Source organism: Myotis brandtii, unplaced genomic scaffold, assembly GCF_000412655.1.
Source record: "Myotis brandtii unplaced genomic scaffold, ASM41265v1 scaffold658, whole genome shotgun sequence".
NCBI lineage: Eukaryota > Metazoa > Chordata > Mammalia > Chiroptera > Vespertilionidae > Myotis > Myotis brandtii.
The window spans coordinates 4,876,365-4,890,543 of record NW_005370558.1 but is presented as its reverse complement, the minus strand read 5'-3'; positions in this window follow the sequence as shown (position 1 = coordinate 4,890,543).

Below are 14,179 nucleotides of genomic sequence, written 5' to 3'. Positions count from 1 at the left end.
ATAATTGATATTTCCTCAGAGCGACCTACCCTATTCTACTTGTTCCCTTAATTTACTCAGTTTATACCAACTGATGACAGAAGCCCATTGTTTTGCTGAAACATTAACTTCAGAAAGTCATTCCACTCCCATCTGCAGCACTAAAATTAATGATTCCCTCTGCAACATCTGTTTAATTAACTATCGGCACCATAGAAGAGGCATCCAAATACCCGGGCGACTAAATCAGGCTCAAATTAGGGAAATATGATGTTAAATTGTATCAGGGAGAAGCCGGGTTTATCCTTCCGAGCACCGGCATTCATTAGCTGGCAGCCAACCCATGCATCTTCATAATGAAGTCGTGTCAGCAGCACTTGGCTCTGGAGGTCTCATTTAGGGGCTGCACAGGTCCCTGCAGTCGTGGTCACTGAGGAGAGCTAGGGAGAGGGGCTCAGAGAGCCCAGAGGCAGCATAGCATGCCATTGTCTTTGTTCCTGGAAAGAGTGATGGGGCTTCAACTGGGCATGTGCAGTGTGAGGAATTCTGGGAAACATTAGTAGTGGGGAGAAAGTGACTTTAGTGAGTCATTTCTATTAGCAGTGTCCCATTTTCCCTGAATCCTTTTAGTTATATATATTTGCGCCATTCTTTGTCTTGATCTACATACGGAGGAAACTTGTCTGGTCTCCTCAGATGCACTGGGAAATCTATTGAGTTCACAAATTTGGGAGCATTTAGCAAAGATCAGTAAAGAACCTACTGTGTTCAAAGCATCCTACTAGGCACCAGAGAAGGGGAAGTTTGACACAAATCCTGCTCACCCATAGTTTATACCAGATAGCGTGCGTTGTAAACATTCATAGAAACCCGTGTGTTCTCATTTGTGCTCATACAAATAAGATCAACTAGAACTCATTTGTGTTCATACAAATAAAATCAACTAGTATTGTGCTAGTCCTTGGAAGGAGAGTAAACTGAATATAAGCCCTGCTCTCACGCAGTTTAGGGTGTAGCTTGTATACCCCCCAAAACACACACACAAACGCGCACACACACACACACACACACACCAACTAGAGTACCAACTCAAACACCAACAATAAAGCAAGCAAAATAAAGAGCTATTGCTGTAGGGGGAGACATCCTGTGTAATTTGGGGAGAGGTGTAAAAGGATGAGTTCAAAGAGTACATGTCCCGTTAGCTGGCTTTTGAAGAATGGAAGGACTTGCATATGCAGTTCTATGGAGAAAGGGCAATTTAGAGGCAGAGCAAGAAGGAAAACTGCTGCAGAATTTGGGAGCAGTGACTCATCTAGTTTTGTGGAGGTAAAGAATGATTGCAGAGAAGAGCCTCCACTCCCTACTGCCCTCCTAGTCTCTGGCCCACATTGGCCTGAAATAATGAAGCTAACTGGGCAATGTAGGAAGACACACTTATTCATCTATAATTGCCTGCTTTCTCTATGTTTTGTTTGCCACCATGTACTGCCATGAGCACCTGGCTTCCCTACTTAACCCTGATGTTTTGAACAATCTGTATGTCTGATCAGTTTTCTCTCTTCAACCATAGCTGCCATGCTTCACTTTAGCTCAACACCAGATTTGAACCTTCATGTTTAGCTAGCTGGATCCTGACACCCAATCTGAGGTCCTGCCTGACTAAACTTCAGGTGTAAATCTCTCTTAAAGTATAGAAATCAGATGTACTAGTAGATGCCACTATCCCCAGGTTTGAGCAATGCAGGACACTATGGTAGACACTGCTTCCTAAACAGTGATTAATTCAGTTTGGGTTCATTTTGTGACCCAGAGGAAAACCTACTAAAACATACCTTGAGCCCTAACTGGTTTGGCTCAGTGGATAGAGCGTCGGCCTGCGGACTGAAAGGTCCCAGGTTTGATTCCGGCCAAGGGCATGTACCTTGGTTGCGGGCACATCCCCATTAGGGAGTGTGCAGGAGGCAGCTGATCGATGTTTCTCTCTCATCGATGTTTCTAACTCTCTATCCCTCTCTCTTCCTCTCTGCAAAATATCAATAAAACATATTTTAAAAAAATTAAGAGAGTGTCCTAAGTTTGAAAAAAAAAACATAGACCTTGAAACATTTCTGCAGAGTAAAAAAATGAGCAAAGAAAGGGGAGAGAAAAATATTGTCCCCTGCAACTACCAAGCCAGGGTAAGAAGAAAATAGGGCAGTGAAGGAGGGATTGAGAGGTGGGGACTGGAGTTCAGTGCTAAGGCTCCCAGGAAAAATACCAGTCCACTGCACAGATTACCTGAGATGCAGCCATGTGTTTGAATCACACCAGCAAGACACAAATCTGGTGGCTGGTTCACCAAGTTTTCCCACTTTGTAGGGTTTTTTGTTGTTGTAGTTGTTGTTACCATGAAGACAAATGTGGTGTGAAATTGTAAGAATGTCACCTGGGTAGTCCCGGAGCTCCTGAATGCAAGGACCCAGCAAGGACAGAAGACGTGAGAGGAGCTGAGGAAACAGAGCAGAATGTGCCGAGAAATCATTGAGCTTCCCCAGAGCAGCATCCTCACACCTTCCCCTCCAAAACCATTGCTGTGTCCAGATCTAAGCGGCCACATGAAACAGAATATTAGATGCCAGATGTGCACATCTGTTAGTTAAGACACATGCAGGAAAGGAAGGGTGCCATGTAAATCCCTACATTTATTAAAAAACAAGGAAAAAAACCACCCTGAAATCTGGCAACTTCTAACAATGGGAGGAAAAAAAACATTCTAATGCATTATAAACATTACACCAGTGATGTTGCCCATTTGTTGCTTACAGAGGACAGGATATCTTTGTTCTTTCTTTGATCATTTTTTTACTCTGCAAACTACTGTGACCCAAATAATTCAATGGGAACGTATGTTTAAATGTGGATTCCACCTGAATTGGTCAAGAGGTAGGAAGTTTGATAGGTAGGCATCCAGGGTCTACTGTCTGCTGCTATTTTACAGTATACATCTGAGAAGTTGGTCTTTTATCTCTGAGTCCCAAGTTTTATTTGTTTCATTTTATTTTACTCTGAAGAATGTTGGTAACAAAATACAATATCTCCTAAGGTTATTGTATCAAAGGAGATAAGGGTCATAGGCACTTACTACAGCGTTTGCCGTAAGATAAGCACTCAATACATTTTAGCTGTTAAGGTTAGCATCAGCTAACTTCCAGTACAATCTTTAAGGGTGAGGGTGTTTACTTTCTCTCTTTTTTCAAAGGACACGAAAAGTAAGTCTCATTGTGATTAATGGGAAAAGAAGCAAAAAAGGGGAGAAAAAGTGGAAAAAGGATTGCCTTTCATTTCTCATATAAAATGACAACGATTGACTGAAACGGTCTTTTTGGGGGCCTGGTTTCTGAAGTCAGAATGCCCCTGGAGAGGTGATTCAGGCACGAATGATGAAAGGAGGTCTAAGATGGCAGATGAAAATAACCTCCAGCTTGGACAGGGACAGGAGACAGGAGGGACATCGAGAAAGATGTTAACATCAAGGAATCCCAGGAGGATATACAGGCAAGAAAACCTATGGGGCACAACCATGAGAATCCAGAGGCTTCCTCTGAGCAAGTCTGTCTTTCGAGAAGCTCCAGAACAAGTTTCTAGAACCTGAGACAGATGTTACTGAAGGAAGACGTGACCTCTCTCTGAAAGTAACAGGGATGAGCCTAGAGCTGGCAGGTAAGCACAGGGCAAAGGTACCATCACATCAAATTCTAAAAAGGGGACCAAAATGTCTGACTGTTGGAGTTACTCCAGAAATGGTGAACGTATATTTTGGTCATGTGCTGAAATGATGACGTAAAACTCATAGTTCTATTTTTATGCACATGTGAAATACAGAAAAAAATAATCAAAGTAGAAAACAAAAACACAGAAAAACTATAAATGTGATCACTTCACTGTCTTGATATATACCTACTACATCCAAGTAGATGTGTTTGTTTCTTTTCAACTTGGGGGTTCACATTTGCCTCTTTGTGGCGATTACGGAGCAATGACTGTGATCTGAGTGTGTGAAAGACCGGTCTCAGAATTCTGGCCGTGTGTGCACCTTCCTTGCACAGTTTGCACATGATGTGAGTTGGTGTTAATTATGTTCTATTCACTTGTGTTGTCTTTCCCCTTAGAAAAGAAATGAGGTCCCACTGTTTGTCCGTATTTGTATAGGGAAGCTAGGGAGACAGAATGAAATAAATATCCCTGAAAAGTAGGGAGAACTCTGACACAAACCCAAATACTCCTATTAGGGAGATTCTAGCCAGAAGATAGGAATCTACTGGGTTCTAATAGCACATCAAACTAAGCACTGAACATAACGGATAAACTTAAAAAAAGAACCTGGCTATTGTCATAAGGTTGAAAGTTGGTTTAAAAATAAGCATTTGAGTCATGTTTGTATTTAAGATCAAGACCACAATTATCTTGAGCTATTGCTAACAGGCAAGGTTTCCTGAGAAAATTTGTGGCTAATATACCTCAGTTTTATTCAAAATGTAGTCACTCAATACTTTCTAATTAATAACGAATGTAAAATGAATGACTTTTTGTATCAGCCTGCTCTTTAGACTTAATGGACATAAAGATACATTACAATCACTTCCTAATCGGTATCTTCATTGCAGTTTTAATCATTTCAGTAGTTGAAACTCCATATAGGAGAAGAAAGATGAAACAAGGAGATTTCACATCTCTTCTGTGATTGATAAAAAGTTCACATGTGGAGATGGTAAGACATTTAGTATATGTTCATTACATTGGCTTCACATACATTAACTCCATTTAATCTTCATTATTACTTGATTTAGTAGGTATTATTTTCCCTATTTTACAGGTGGGAAAACAAGAGGCACGAGTATTTGTCCAGTTACTTGGCTAGTAAATAGAAGTACCACATGTATAGTAATCCCAATTCTTTGCTTCTACTAGCTACACAATGCTATGTAAAATGAGAAATTACTAGATAAGTGAGGTTATTAAGTAACTGAACAACCTTAATATTGGATATATTTGGTTTAAAAATATTTAATAAAAATTTTATAACTTTCCAGTACCTGCACTAGGCTGGGAATCCAGACATCAATCTGCTATCTAAGCTGAGCCCTTGCCATAAGTGTAATATTCTCCCCGACCACACAGTTTCCTTATAAATGAGGATTTGGACCAAACAAATCCTAAGGTACAACCTCTGGTTCATAAGAAATAAGTACATTTTCTGGAACTTAGAGAAACATCCTTTCCACCTGAAGGAACTCGGAGTTGACTTTGAAGCCATTTTGTGTGGGCCATATAATAGAGCAACTTACAAAACCATAGATTACTTACATTCTGTACTTGAACCCCATTTGACTGGCTATGGAACTATTGCATACACCTGCATATAGGGCAGTGGTTCTCAACCTGTGGGCCGCGACCCCTTTGGCAGTCGAACGACCCTTTCACAGGGGTCGCCTAAGACCATCCTGCATATCAGATATTTACATTATGATTCATAACAGTAGCAACATTACAGTTATGAAGTAGCAACGAAAATAATTTTATGGTTGGGTCACAACATGAGGAACTGTATTTAAAGGGCCAGAAGGTTGAGAACCACTGATTTAGTGTCTTGCCATGATTTGCATATCCTTTAAAAAGAGGCATCTATGCAGTTCTTCTCTTCTCTGTTATGGGATTTCAGTTAATTCACAAATGCCTGTTCAACAAAATGTTGATTGTTGAATGGACTGTTTTTATGGGGTTCTGTTTATAATGCTTTAGGTGCTAAAAACTACATTTAACGCAAGAAAAAGGGGGCTATCACAGAACCTAGACTTCAGATATTCTAACTGAACTCCTCTTTTTGTCTGTGTTGCTATAACAAAAATACCATAGACTGGATGCCTTAAACTATTGAACATTTATTTCTCACAGCTCTGCAGCTGAGAAGTCCAAGGTAAAGGCGCTGGCAGATTTGCTGTCTAGTGAAGGTCCACTTACTGGTTCACAGTCATCTTCTCTCAGTGTCCTCACATGATGGAAGGAACAGGAAGTTCCTTGGGTCTCTGTGATAAGGGCACTGATCCCACTCATGAGGGTATCACCCTTACGATCTAATCACCTCCCACAGGCTCAACCTCCATATACCATCTCATGGGGGATTAAGTTTCAACATATGATTTTTTAAATATCTAATTGGCTTTATTAATCAAGTCATGAATCCAGCAGCATCCTACCTAGCAACTAGAAGGGTGCTCTCAACATATGCATCTGAAGGGGACATTCAGTCTATAGCATCTTCCTATAGATGATATGGATCAGAAAGGGCCATAAACTTGGCGATATTCTTAATTACTCTAAAGACTGTGGTGACTAACTGTGCTTGAGTTTGTCTACAGCAGGGATGACAAATATGGGATACACTGGCCCCCACTCTGCCACCTGTGCCCAAGGTGGTCATTTTTACCACAGTTGTTAAACCTCAGCAAAGCACCACAAGATTCTCACTACACGTTGACTAGAGATGATACATGAACTGAAATGTACTTATCTTTCTTAACCTACGAGAAAAAAAATAACCCAAATTGGTCCACAGCCACAATATGAAATCATAAACTCTGTTCTTCTCAAGAGGCACTTTTAATAAGCATTAAGAATTAGAGGACATCATATTCTTATTTCTTCCTAAGAACTGTATGAAGTATGGGAGAAGTCACAGTGAAAAATGTGCAGGATCCAGGTTGCTTTTCATTCCTGTTCACAGCTTGATATTTGCTATTGGTCTCATTTAAACCATTGGGGACATTTTTCTTCCTGGTGGGAATTATAACATTGGCACATACCAGGAGACTCATAAAATCCGTCTGGTATCTTTAATCAATCATGACTAGTATACGTACCATACATTCTCCAAGTTTAAAATAGAATAAAGTCCCATAATAATCTTTCTCCCAGCAGCTAGACTGCCTTTCAGCACAATGACCCACACTCTATGGCTGTTTTAACAGATATGATCTATTCTTTAATGGAGCTCAGCCATGGGGATTAGCTACCTGTAATGCAGTTTGGGCTGTCAAGCACTCCACCAAACTGCTAACACATTACAAGTTATAGGCATCAATTCTTTCTAAGTGAAAAGGCATTTCACATTCAAAACACTTCAAACCTAATAATGGGAAATTATCATGATGGATCCCCTTCAGCTGCTGAAAGGTAAAGCGATGGAGAGAAAAAAGGCAGACACCCAATCAAAAAGCTCATATCAATCCTTTTTGATCTACCTGGGACAGATTAAACCAGAGTAGAGGATAAACTGTCAAAAAGATTGCCAAAGCTCTGCTGTGGATTAGAAGTGTTTCTATTTGATGGGAGGAAGCAAATCTTCACAGAATAAGAACAAAGCCCAGTGGCTGCATTGTTCAGGTTGCCTAGAGCCAGAGTGGCCTGGGAAGTTCTGGAAGGTCAGGAAACCATACACCACCTTTAGTTCCCCTTATGGGCAATGTCAACACCAGGACGTTGAAAATACTTAGGGAATCTGACCTGGAACAGGATCCTGGGAGAGGGATCCAGCTAGGCAGCGGCAGGCTGGTGTATTCTGCCTTCCCTGTCCTAATTCATATAGACTTGTGGTCAGACTCTCAATCAACTATGGAATAAACCAGGAACAGAGATGCTGACACTACCTGGCATCTTGGACTTCATATCAAAATTAAGAGTGAAATTCCTATTTTTTCCATATGACCCCATTATAGTCATTCATTCAACCACTCATTCACTCTTAAATTAATTTATTCAATTACTCAGCCAATTTCGGTTATATGGTCAGGGGTGTACTAGATAATATGGGTTTGAGAGGCTTTCAAGAAGACCAGAGGAATCCAAAATACACCTGAAATGAGCTAAAACATCACTTTCTGGTACCAATGCCACAGAAATAGTATAATATTCATCGTCAAGTTCTCTCAGGAAAACAGAAGATATAGAAATAAAGTTTGCACGACTGCACTGTAAAATTTGAAAGCCTGGACCTTAGAGGAAAACAAACTAGGCAATTGAAATGCTACCTTCTATAATCCCCTAAACAAGTCCTTAGCCAGGAATCATCATTTCTGTTTATAAGTAACAGATGCCATCTTTATTTAAAACTAGAGGCCCGGTGCATGAAATTCACTGGGGGAGGGAGGGCCTCTAAGCCCAGCCTGCACCCTCTCACAGTCGGAAAGCCCTCAGGGGATGTCGGACATCCTTAGAGTTGCTGTGGAGGCAGGAGAGGCTCCTGCCACCACCGTTGCACTCACCAGCCGTGAGCCCAGCTTCTGGCTGAGCAGCGCGCCCCCTGTGGAAGGGTGCTGACCACTAGGGGGCAGCTCCTGCATTGGGCATCTGCCCCCTGGTGGTCAGTGCGCATCCTAGCGACCGGTTGTTCTGCCATCAGGCTGGAACTGGCTCTCTAACATTCCCCGAGTGGTCCTGGATTACAAGAGGGCGCAGGCCAGGCCGAGAGATGCCACCAGTGCACGATTGGGGCAAACGGAGGGTTGCGGGAGGTTGGCCAACTGGGGAAGGACTGCAGGAGGGCTCCAGGGTGTGTCCGGTTTGTCTTGCTCAGTCTCGATAGGCCGGACCCCAGCAGCAAGCTAACCTTTCAGTTGGAGCGTCTGCCCCCTGGTGGTCAGTGCACATCATAGCGAGCAGTTGAGTGGCCTTAGTATATCATTAGCATATTATGCTTTGATTGGTTGAATGGACGACCAGATGACTGGATGACTGGACACTTAGCATATTAGGCTTTTATTACACAGGATGTTGATGTTTTGTTTACTGTGGAATCTTTGCATTCATTTTGATTTTTAATATTATATTTTAATACTGTACCATGATATTATAGTATTAAAATATTATTTACCTTGAGGTTTTGGTAACCTAGCATACTATCTTTCATTGAGCAAGTGCTCAGCCAAAGCTCTGAAGAACATGGCATTGTGGGAAATAAAAATAAAAAGGTTCCTGTACCCAAGGACTTAACAGCGTAAAATGGGGCAGAGTTTTGCAAAGATTGGTTTGGTTTTAATATGTGGTATATGAACTACTGATGACATTCCAAATGATATGAGGTGATACATAAAAAGTATTTAAAAATTTTAATAGTTATGTATTTACTTTGATAAGCTTTCAAACATATATACATATATGCATATGTATATAATTACAATAATTTTAATTTCATAGATGTTACTGGTTAGGATGAGGTTAAAGAAATGTTTTTACATGTTAGTAAATATAAAGGGAATATTAAGTAAATAAAATATGGATGGTACACAGATTTGGCAAAATACCTCAAACAAATGCTCCGATAACTGAAGTTTGGGAAGCTCCAAAAAATAAGCACTGTCATTTCAAAGTCAAACAGTGGGGAAACTACAATAAATAGTATAAGAGATGCAGGAAACACAAGCAGCAGTTACTGGTAGAAAGCAGAAATTAATTCCAACTGGTGGGAATTGGGAAGGTAACAGGGAGGAAACAATTATTGAACTGGGCCTTGGTGGCTGGAAAGGATGTCAAGAAACAGATGTGAGACCATTCTGCAGAAATCAAACATGCAAACTGCATGCTGGACTTATTCTGGGGACGAACTCCCTTTCATTTCAGCCGGCCCCATCTCTCAGCCATTCATGGAGAGCTGGTTGTGTTTCTAAGCCCCATGAAACATGTGTTGAATTGCACTTTAAGGTCACTTAGTGGGTGACAATAATTTCCCAGGTCTCCTTTGACACTGACTGATTGCCTTCTAAATTTGTTTACAATGCATTTATAGCCAAGAACAAAATTAAGACTGTTCCTACCCCATACAAGTGTGATCAGCAGCACCTAGAAACAATAACCGTGCCCTCCCACCACACACACACACCCTTTTTCTTATGCATGTTATATTATAAAATGAAAGTTGGTTGCAGATCCATTAAGTGAGGGGTGTCATGGGAGGGAGTAGCAGTGAGTCCTATCTGGGTTGAAGAAGATAAGCTGCATAAACCACACACCTTGCAGCTGAACATTTCTTTAAACAGCTGAACAGGAAAAGAGCATGCTTCTTCTACCACTACCGTCAGCATTCCCTGCTATCTTCAGCCTTGGGATGGGGAAACACGACTGTCATGGGCTAACCTGCAGCAAACCCAGCCATGACTGTGCATCTATCAGGGCTGTGGTATCGACACTGTCCCTGGGGCAGGAAGGACCTGTCCCAGAACATTCTTGAAATCTGTCCTCCCCTATATCTCTAACATATCCAAATTGACCCATTTCTGTATTTTAACCTACTAGGTTGCTGTCTGTTACATGGAGACTCTGAGTCAACAAAATCTTAGGGTTGTTTAGTTTCTTTTTTTAAAAATTTCTTTATTGATTAAGGTATTACATATGTGTCCTTATCCCCCCATTACACCCCCTGGTCCCCCCACTCATGCCTTCACCCCCCTGTTGTCTGTGTCCATTGGTTAGGCTTATATGCATGCATACAAGTCCTTTGGTTGATCTCTCCGCCTTACCCCCACCAGGGACAACATACAAAGCCATGCCTGGCTAAGGAAATAGCTCTCTCAATTTTAAAACATTTTTTTCCATGCCTGAAGATCCTACCTAAAGTTTTGATATAATTTCATTGAACACATATGTTATTTTATTTATTATACAAGAAGTCTGCTATAGACTTAGTGCATAAGAAGCTTGTTGTTGAAAGCAAACATTATCAATTCAAATGAGCAAAAGGAGAAAAAAGAATAGTTAAAATCATACCAACCAAAGATCACAGTTTGGGTGTGAAGATAGATAAAATATATCTAAAATGCCTTATGCAAAAGACCTGGGGGTTGGATGTGTTTCAGAATTGGTTTAGATTTTAGAAAGTTAATTTGGAGCATATCCATTTTATGCCATATCACCCAGAGCAAGTACTGGGGTAGAATTAGTAAAAATTATGAATATTCCCATTGTGTGGCACTGAAGTCTATAAATAAACTCATGTCAGTTCAGGTTAGGGTTTGTGGCCAAATGTGTTTTGACAACAAATATGAAAAAAAATAAATTTAATTTGCAGACTGTTTGGATTTCCAAATTGAACATTAATGTTTACATTATTATTATTCTCTAAACTGCTCTTTGACATGACAAGTATATTATAAACAGCTTTCAACGTGCAAAAATTTATCTACACCATCACTGAATATCAAATTTTCTCTCTTAAAAATTTAATACATACATATTTTTAAATGCAAATTACACAGAAATGCAAAACAAAAATACTACGTGCCAGAGACAATCACTAAGTGGCATGCACCTTCTTCTACCCTCATTTTATAAATATATATACACCCTTATATAAAATTATTTATTTTAAAAAACTGGACTACTGCCCAGCCAGTGTGGCTCCATGGTGGCTGGTTCATCGATCTATGAACCAGGAAGTCACTGTTCAATTGCCTGTCAAGGCACATGCCCAGGTTGCAGGCTCAATCCCCAGTATAGGGTGTGCAGGAGGCAGCCGATCAATGATTTGCTTTCATCATTGATGTTTCTGTCTCTCTGTCCCTTTCCCTTCCTCTCTGAAATAAATAAAAATATATTTATAAAACAATAACAACAAATAAACAAAAACTGGATTACTAAAATGCATAACATTCTGAAATCTGGTTTCACATTCTCAAATGTTTTGGAAATATTTTCATATCACTAATATAGACCAGCCTCATTCTTATGAAGGGCCACATAACAAAAAAATATAATTAAAGAATTTATCTTCCTTTCTTGTTCCCCCTCCTTCCTTTCTTCTTCTTTTGACATTTATTTGTTTTTTTTTCCAGCACTGTTCTAAGTGATAGGAACATAGAGAAAAATCAGACCAAAAAAATCCCTGAATTTAGAAACAGATTTTAGTGGAGAGAAAGACAATGAACACGATTTTAAAAATACACTTGATATAGTATGTTAGATAGTAAGGTGAAAACTGAATCATGTAATGGGATAGGAAACAACAGGCAGAGACTGAAAATTTTGATAAAACGGTCAGGGATGCAGGGTAGCCATCACTTGGAAGGTAAATTTGAGCCAAGTCTTGAGATAAAGGGTGAGGGAGGGAGGCATGCAGACACTCAGGAAAGGACAGTCCAGGAAAAGGAACAGAAATGCAAAGACTGTGCATGAACAGACCTAAAATGTTGCAGCCACACAGAGGAGCCAGCATGTCCAGAGACAAGTAAACAGAGAGGAGAATAAGATGTATCAGAGATACATGTATCAGGATTCATGGTCAGATTATGTGGGCGTGAGAGGCCCTCAGAAGGGCTTTGGGTTTTATTATAAACTAGAGGCCCGGTGCACAAAATTTGTGCACTGGGGGGGTGGAGGGGCGGGGAGGTCCCCTCAGCCCAGCTTGCATCCTCTCACAGTCTGGGAACCCTCGGGGGATGTCTGACTGCTTGGTCCCTGGGCTGGCAGGTCTGCTGGTGGCTTTGATAGGCTGGAGCTGGGTACAGGGCCTTTTCAGGATCTCTGGGGTTGCAGACATGAGTGTCTCCCTCCGGGAGCCTGGAGGCTCAGTACAGCTGGCAAACTGCAGCTGTGATGAGGCTGGAGCTGGGTATGGGCCCTTTCAGGATCTCTGGGAGTACAGACATGAGTGTCTCCTGCTGGACTCTGGTTCCCAGGACTGTGGCAAATTGTGGCTGGAACAGGCTGGATCCCAGTTACAGAGCCTTTTGGAATCTACAGTCTGACCGGGTTGGGTGGGCTTATCTCCAGTGGCTCCTGGACTGTGACTGAGAGAAGCAGAAGCAGGTTATATGCCACCTTAGGGTGCACAGATGGGATGGAGGACGGCATGCCCATTTCCTGCCATACACGTGGGCGTGACTCCTCCTGGGTCCCTTGGTGTATGGTGCTGGTGAGAGAACCAAAGCCAAAGGGAGCTGTAGTTGAGACTTCAGGGGAACAGAGCTCTTTCCAGGTCTGTCCCTGGGACCACAGTCAGCGAATCAGTCACCCGGGTATGACACAGCCTTCTCAAATCTGCTTTCCATGGTCTTAGACTACACACAGATTTCACAATCTCTTTCCTAAACCCCAAAGCTCCCACAAAGGCACTTTTGTCTGTTGATGGATGCCAACTGATTGTTTCAAAGAGAGGGAGGGATAAGAGTGAGGGACATCTTATTTGGCCATCTTGCTAACATCCCTCTAGTCTGTTTTTCATTTTCATTTAACAAACTTTAAAAGAACATTTGTCTGGGACAGACCATTTCAAAGGCCCTGAAGCTATAAAGACAAACATTTCTATTCCTCAAGAGGTATGGTTTCCTGTACTTTTCCATTAAGACTATAAATTCTTTTAGAAAAAAAAAATCTTCCCATAGTGTATAACAAAACAATGGAAGCACAGTAGATTCTTTGTGTTCATAATAGAGATTGGCAAGGTTTTCTTGTTTATGAATTAGGATATGTCTCTATTTGATCCATGATCTTAGCAAAATTCATGAAACAGGTAACCTATGACCTTTTCACGATAGCTTATATTCCATTCAATCCTCTTCAGGTACTCAAATGCCCTCCAGTTCAACTACTGCTCACTGGAGATTGTTTTGAATAAAGGTCTTATGCAATATTGATGGGAGGGGCACATTTAAACACTATTCTTGCCTGCAAGGAGAGGGGAATCTGGTGTACAAATATATTTTTTGATTCCTAAAACAATACTAAATGTTTAATGATCTAATAGAGTCAAAAGAAATGTTCAAGGAATATAGAAAAAAGAGGATCATTGAAATTAGGCCAGAGCCAGGACAGAAGCTTTGTTGGCAAATGCAGCCTGCAGATCCCTAACTGAAAGGGGCAGTGTGGGGCAGGGTTAAGCCTTCAGTTTTAGAACTGCCCATGACTTTGTGTAAATTCTTGCTCATAGGTTACTAGATTTGGGTAAGTCACTTTTCCTCTCTGGGTCTACAAGATGTCAATTTTAATAGCCCAGCCTACCCAAGGTTGACTTCATGTTTAAATAGAATACTCTATTAAGTGCTTATTAAAGTATCTATCTTATCTAATAAAAGAGAAACATGGTAATTAGTGTACGACCTCTACCCTTCCCATTGGCTAATCAGGGCGATATGCAAATTAACTGCCAGCCAAGATGGCGGCCGGCAGCCAGGCA